This window comes from Motacilla alba, chromosome 21, assembly GCF_015832195.1.
Source record: "Motacilla alba alba isolate MOTALB_02 chromosome 21, Motacilla_alba_V1.0_pri, whole genome shotgun sequence".
Taxonomy (NCBI): domain Eukaryota; kingdom Metazoa; phylum Chordata; class Aves; order Passeriformes; family Motacillidae; genus Motacilla; species Motacilla alba.
The window spans coordinates 3,004,363-3,010,208 of NC_052036.1; the positions used below are offsets into that span (position 1 = coordinate 3,004,363).

The following is a 5,846-nucleotide window of genomic DNA, read 5'->3' on the forward strand; positions in this document are numbered from 1 at the left end:
CCGCTAATTAGCGGCAGATTAGCGGGGCAAATCCCCAGGGAAGCGTGTGACAGCCCCAGCGCCTGATCTGCGAGCCCTGCGGAGCGCGGCCCCGTCCTGCGGCACCGGCTTCTTGCGCAGTTTAAAATATTAATTCCCGGTTTAACGCCGTGCGCAGGAACAAGGAGTGATTGATGCGAAAATCCTCGGCGAGGGGCGACTCGGGGCGTGCGGCAGCGCCCGGACGAGCCGGACGGGCTCAACCATTTTAATCTTCTTTACCGCTCGAAAAACACTTGCGCAAAACAGCTCGCCGAGCGCCTTTCCCCCCATCCCGTGCCCCCGAGGGTGCCCACCCGAGCCCGGCGCTCCCGGGAGGGCCACGCCGTGAGCGGAGCCGGGCAGTTCCCACGCAAGCGCTTCACCTGGAGCGTGTTTGCCAAGCCTGCCTTGTAGAACACCTGGGAGCACATGGCTCGTGCCGGAGATGCCGAGGAACCCGCCCGTACATCCCTGCCACTCCAGCGCCCCCTCCCCAGAGCTGCGGGGACCCCCCCCCCCGCCCCCCCACGCCGCGGGGGCTGCGCGCTGGAAGCTCCGCTAGCGGGGCCAGGGTGGAGGAGCAAAGAGGGGCCAGGGCGGAGGGGATCAACCCCCAGCAGGCTCATTTCGGGACCACCCGCTCCCCTGTGCCCCCAGACGCCCCTCGGCCCGGCCACGCAGCCCCGCGGGTCCCTGTCCCCTGGCAGCGTGCGCCGCAGAGGGGCTTGGCTGCTTCTTCCCCGGCAGGAGATAGTTATTAATTCTCGGTGGACAATCGGCCGCCTCCAGTGGAGTGGTTTCCCCCTTCAGCCATCCCCAGGGTGGCCGTGGGCAGAGTTCCTGGGGAAGTGGCGGAGCACGGAGCGGCTCCAGGCCGGGCAGGGCCCCGGCTCCCTGCGCCGGCTCCTTGGCAGCCACCCGGCTTGACCCGGCAGCGCCGAGAAGCTTCCTGGCGCTTCTCCCTTCCTCCATGGCCATGAATTTGCCCTTCCCCGTGGAAGAGACACGCACTCAAACAGGTGCAGGCTGGAAAAGCCGGTGGCCACCGCGGGATGCTCGCCCGCCGGGACACGGGGGGGGCTTCGGGGATTCCGGGGGGCTGCGAGGCTCTCCCTGCCCGGCCGCACACCTCGCAACCCCCTCGGGGGCTCAGAGCCAGGATGCAGCGAGGCTCCGTGGAGCCGGGGACGAGCCCCGGTGGGAGCAGGAGCGTGTCCCGGAGCGCCCGGGCCGTGCCCTCGGCGCCAGCCCCGAGCTGCTGGGGCTGACAGCGAGCTGGGCAAAGCGGGCCCGTTCCCGGGGCAGAACCGCAACCGCCCGCCCGTGCCCGCTGCGGAAAGGGATCCCACTCGTGTCGGGGATGGCAGCGTGTCCGTCCCCACACGCACCGCAGCCCACGGCCAGCACACCCCGCCACCGGCCCTTCCAAATTCGTTCTCTCTTTTTTTTTTGCCCCCACATTTTTTCACCCTTTTATAATTTTTTTTTTATTTTGGGGGGAAGGGGGGGCTTTTTCCCCTTTTCCCCCTTTCCTGGGCCCACAAAGCGCCGCATCCCGGCCTTGCCGCCCCGCTCCCGGCTCCTGCCCGGCCGCTGCCGCCTCGACCCGGCAGGAACGCGGCCGGAGCCGGGGACGGGGCTCGGGCACACCCGGGGGAGCGGGGACAACCGGGGCAGCCCCAGCGCGGCGCCTTTCGATCGCTTCTCGGTGGCTTCGTTCGCAGAAGCATCCCCTAAACCCTGGTGCCCCCGCAGCCACCCCAACCGTGCACCCCCGAAAGCGTTTTGCCTCTCCCCGAATATCCCCGAGCGGCTCCGCTGGAGCGGGGCTGTTCCCCGCAGGAGCTTGATTCCTGGGGGGGGGTCTGGGTGATGGAGATGGGGGGGATTTGGCCAGAAAACAAAAGCCGGGGTTGTGCGGGGCTCGGGCTGCGGGAGGGCACGGCCGCGGTGCCCGCCCGGTGCTCCGAGCCCTCCGTGACCTTCGTTCCCCGGCTCGGCGACGGGGACGCGGCGACCGGGGCATCCTCCCCACGGCCAGCCGCGGGTCTCCCGGCTCTACCCGGTCTTCTGCCAGAAGACCGCTGCAATAACAGCGAGAAATAACCCGGGACGACGCTTTCAAACTGAAACCCGCCCGTCCCGGCAGCGGCTCGGTGGGGGACGCGGGGACAGCGAGCGTCCGGGATGGCTGGAAGAAATATTTCAATGAGTTGGAAACACTCGAGCTCCTGTTTCACCGGTGAGGCTGGGAAGAGCTTGTTTTTCCAACCTCGGGGTGCCCGGCGCGCCGTGGAACGGCGTCCTCGAGGCAGGAATTCACAGGCACCGCTTCGGCATTTTAGGCGACACGTGGCTCCGAGCTCCCTTCAAACGGATTTATTTTATTTGGCCTCCTGCTCCCCCACCCTTCCCTCGAACGCCGGCTCCTCGGTAGCATCTGAAAGGCCTCTGCTCCCATTTGCAATTAAAGAGTTTATTGAGGAGGGGAAAACCGGTAATTAGCAGGAATATTCCCCCCCTCCCCAGTTCCACCTGCAGGGCAGGAGTGCAGCTGGCGGAATGGCTTCCAGCAGGGACCTGACGCACCCACACAAGTTTTGCTTTGTTTTTTGTTGGTTTTTGGGGTTTTTTTTGCGGTGCCCTTCGGTGCGAGGGCTCCCCGGGATGGGTCCGCACCTCCAGCGCGGAGCGCCGCGCTGCCCTCACCCCATTATTTTATGGAATGTTCAAGACGACGCGCGTTTTCTCCCTCTCTCCATATTAATCTCATTAAATCCTACCTTTCAACCTTCTTCCGTGACCATCTGACCTGGCCACTTGAATTAAAATAGTGCTTTCTCCGCAGTCAAAGCCAGCACATCAATCACCGGCTATTTACACTTCGCTCCTCTCTTCAAAGCGCCTCTGCCCCGGCGCTCGCTACCTCCGCTCGGGGAGGGGCGGCCAGCTCCTGGGGGGCTCCGGGGGTGTCTGTCCTTCCTCTCCCCCCTTTCCTCGGGTGTCTGGCGGCTTCCCCCGTCCCTGGGGAGCGCTGCCCCAGCGCGCTGCCTTCCACCTGAAAGGCAGAGCAGAGCGGCCGCCCTCCCTCGCCGACCCCTCCCGGTGCCCGCGGGGTGCGGGGCCCGGGGCCCTCCCGGCGCTGCTGCCGCGACAAACCGAGGGGAAAAGCCCCGCGAGCACCGACGAACCCGAGCCGGGGAGAAAGGAGAGGAGCTGCCGAAACGCTGGGGAAAAAAAAAATGCTGGTAGAAACACGAGAAATACCGACAAAACACAACAGCGCAAAGTCTGTTATTTTAAAAGTTATTATTTTTAAAGTTAGGCAACCACCCCCCAGCCCCGAGCCGAAGGGGGAGAGGAAGGCAAAACAAAAAACAAAAAAATAAGGGCTCAAAAAAGTAAAAAAGGAAGAAAATAAAGACAGACACTGGCTGAAAAGTTACGTAAATAAACATTTTTCAGATTAAAAACAAAAGCGTGTCCAAACTAGGAACGTTTACAAGATGACAACTACTAACAAACTTTCTCTACAGTATTGCTATTTAGTAGTAACAGTAATAATATAATAATAATAATAATAATAATAATAATAATAATAATAATAATAATCACCTCTTTATAGGATGGCACCTTGATCCTTAAATATTGTCCAGTGTGTAAGGTCAGTGTGCGGAGGGTTAGGAGCGGAGAGGGCTGATTTTTCTTAAAGGGGCAGATCAGGGGAAGGCTGTGATGGTGCCGGCAGAGAGGAGGGGGCAGAGATAAGTGGTCTGAGGAAGAGGATAGGACAAAAAAAAAAAAAAAAAAAAAGAAAAGAAAAAAAAAAAAAAGAAAGGAAAAAAAAAAAAAAAGACCAAACCAGCCCGATGATGATGAATACATTGGAAAGTTTTTTTGGCCCTGGTGAGGGTGTCAGATTGAATGCTCTGTGCGCATGTGCGAAGGTGTCCAAACTGACAATGCTGGGGAGATGAAGATAGTGTGTAGCTGCTTCTGGGCTCAAGGAGGAGGAGAGGAATCCACACGCCGACACGATGAGATCCAAGGCGAGGGCGAGAAAACTGCCCAAAAGTAGGTCCTTTCTCTCCCTTCTTCCGCGTACCGGCGGCGGGGCCGGGGGCACGGAGCCGGGCCGGGGGCTGCGCGGGGCTGAGCCCCTCTCGCCCTCCCCGCGGCGGCCGCAGCCCCGCACCGCCCGCCCGCCCCTGGCCGCGGGTCCCCCCGCGCTGCCCCGCGCCGCTCCGCGCTGCCCCGCGCCGCTCCGCGCTACAGCGGCCGCGGCGGGCGGGCGGTGCGGGGCCGGGGGAGAAAAGCGAAAGTTAGCTGGAAGTTGACGAAAGGGGATAGCGAGCAACTTTTTTTTTTTTTTTTTTTTTTTTTTTTTTTTTTTTTTTTTTTTTTTTATTGAGTCGTTCCAAGTCTTGTGAAATAATATTCCCGGCTCCTGAAATAGTGGGCGCTAGAGGTCTGCGTTTGGCATCTGCCGGCGGGAGAGCCGAGAGACGGAGCGCTGGAGAGAGAGGGGGGGAGAGAGACAGGCGGGGGGGGGGGGGGGAGTGGGAGAAACCCTCCTGGTCTCGGGAACAATTATCGAGGAGAGGGAAGGAAGAGAATTTGTAGCAAAAATGGATCCGCTCTCAGTGAGGGGCTTTGGAGTCGCAGGTCCAGAGGGAAGATCCTGAAGGCAGCTCGGGTGTCCCAGCTGGGGGTTAAGAAGGTCTGGGGGAGGGGAGTGTGGGGGAGTGTCTTTAATTTTTAATTTTTAAAAATTTACTCGGGGGTGGAATTGCAGCTCCTAAGTCTCGCGCAGCTTTTTTCCCCCTCCGTCTTCCAGCGGACCCTCTCCCGTTCGTTCTTTCTTTCGAGTCGTTCTTAGACTGGATTTTCCGAGGAGGAAGGAGAGTGTGGCTTTTGTAGGGAAGAGCGGGTCCTCTCTGCCCCCTCTCCCGCAGAGTCCCGCTGCAAAGGCTCGGGATGGTTCCTCGGTGATTCCCTGTTAGGTTCCGCTGGCAACGCAAGATCCCGGAGCCCGGGCAGCCAGTCCGTCCTTTTTTTTTTAAATTATTATTATTAATATTATTATCATTATTATTATTATTATTACTACTACTATTATTTAGTTTCTGTTTCGCTCTGCCTCTGCGCCAAGTGTATCTGGAGCTGCAGAAGTTCCAGCGCAGTCCGTGCCCCGCTGGAAACTCCGCTCGCAGCTCTCAGAAGAGGCTCGGGCGAGCCGCGGCGCCCACTCCGGTTCCTCGCGTGGGTTTCCACGGGAGCCCCCCGGGGGACCTGGGGCCGCTCAGAGCCGGGCGTGGGGCGGGGGGATCCCCCCCAGGTGATGGAGAGCAGCCCCCCCCTGCGAGCCCCTTCGGGGTTCAGCCTCTCCCCGCGGCTGCCGAGGGGTCACGGGCGCTCGGGCGCTCCCACACGTGGGCTCCGAGGTTGATTTTGTCATTCAAGTTCGTCATTCCGGAGCCTTTCCAGGCCGCCAAGGTCAGCGAGGGCCGGTGCCGCCCCCCGGGATGAGCCGCGGTCGCCCCTTCCCGGGGAGGACACCCCCCGTTCCAGGGGGGACCCTTCTCCAAAGGCAGCGCGGCTCCTGGGGCCGCTTTTCCTCACAAAGTCGCTTTTGTCGCCGGGTTTGTCGCCGGCCCCGAGCTCCGGCCGCCGTCGCTGTTTCGCGGCCGCCACGCAGCAGCCCCAGGCCCCGCGGCTCACCTTGGTGTCGCGACATTTTCCATCGCGATCCAGGAAGGTCCCCCCTGCCCCCAAAGCTCGTCCGTGTGTCCCCCGAACACCTCCCTCGGCTCTGCGAGCGCTGC

General features: G+C 61.1%; 1 long non-coding RNA gene across 1 annotated transcript; it reads right to left on the reverse strand.

Annotated features, from left to right (window-relative positions):
• Positions 1–2,481: 2,481 nt before the first annotated feature.
• On the reverse strand, positions 2,482–3,705 carry LOC119710503. Its single transcript, XR_005259563.1, has 2 exons — positions 3,637–3,705; positions 2,482–3,248 (listed from the first exon to the last, which is right to left on the reverse strand). It is a non-coding gene; the product is annotated as an uncharacterized LOC119710503 (long non-coding RNA).
• Positions 3,706–5,846: the final 2,141 nt, after the last annotated feature.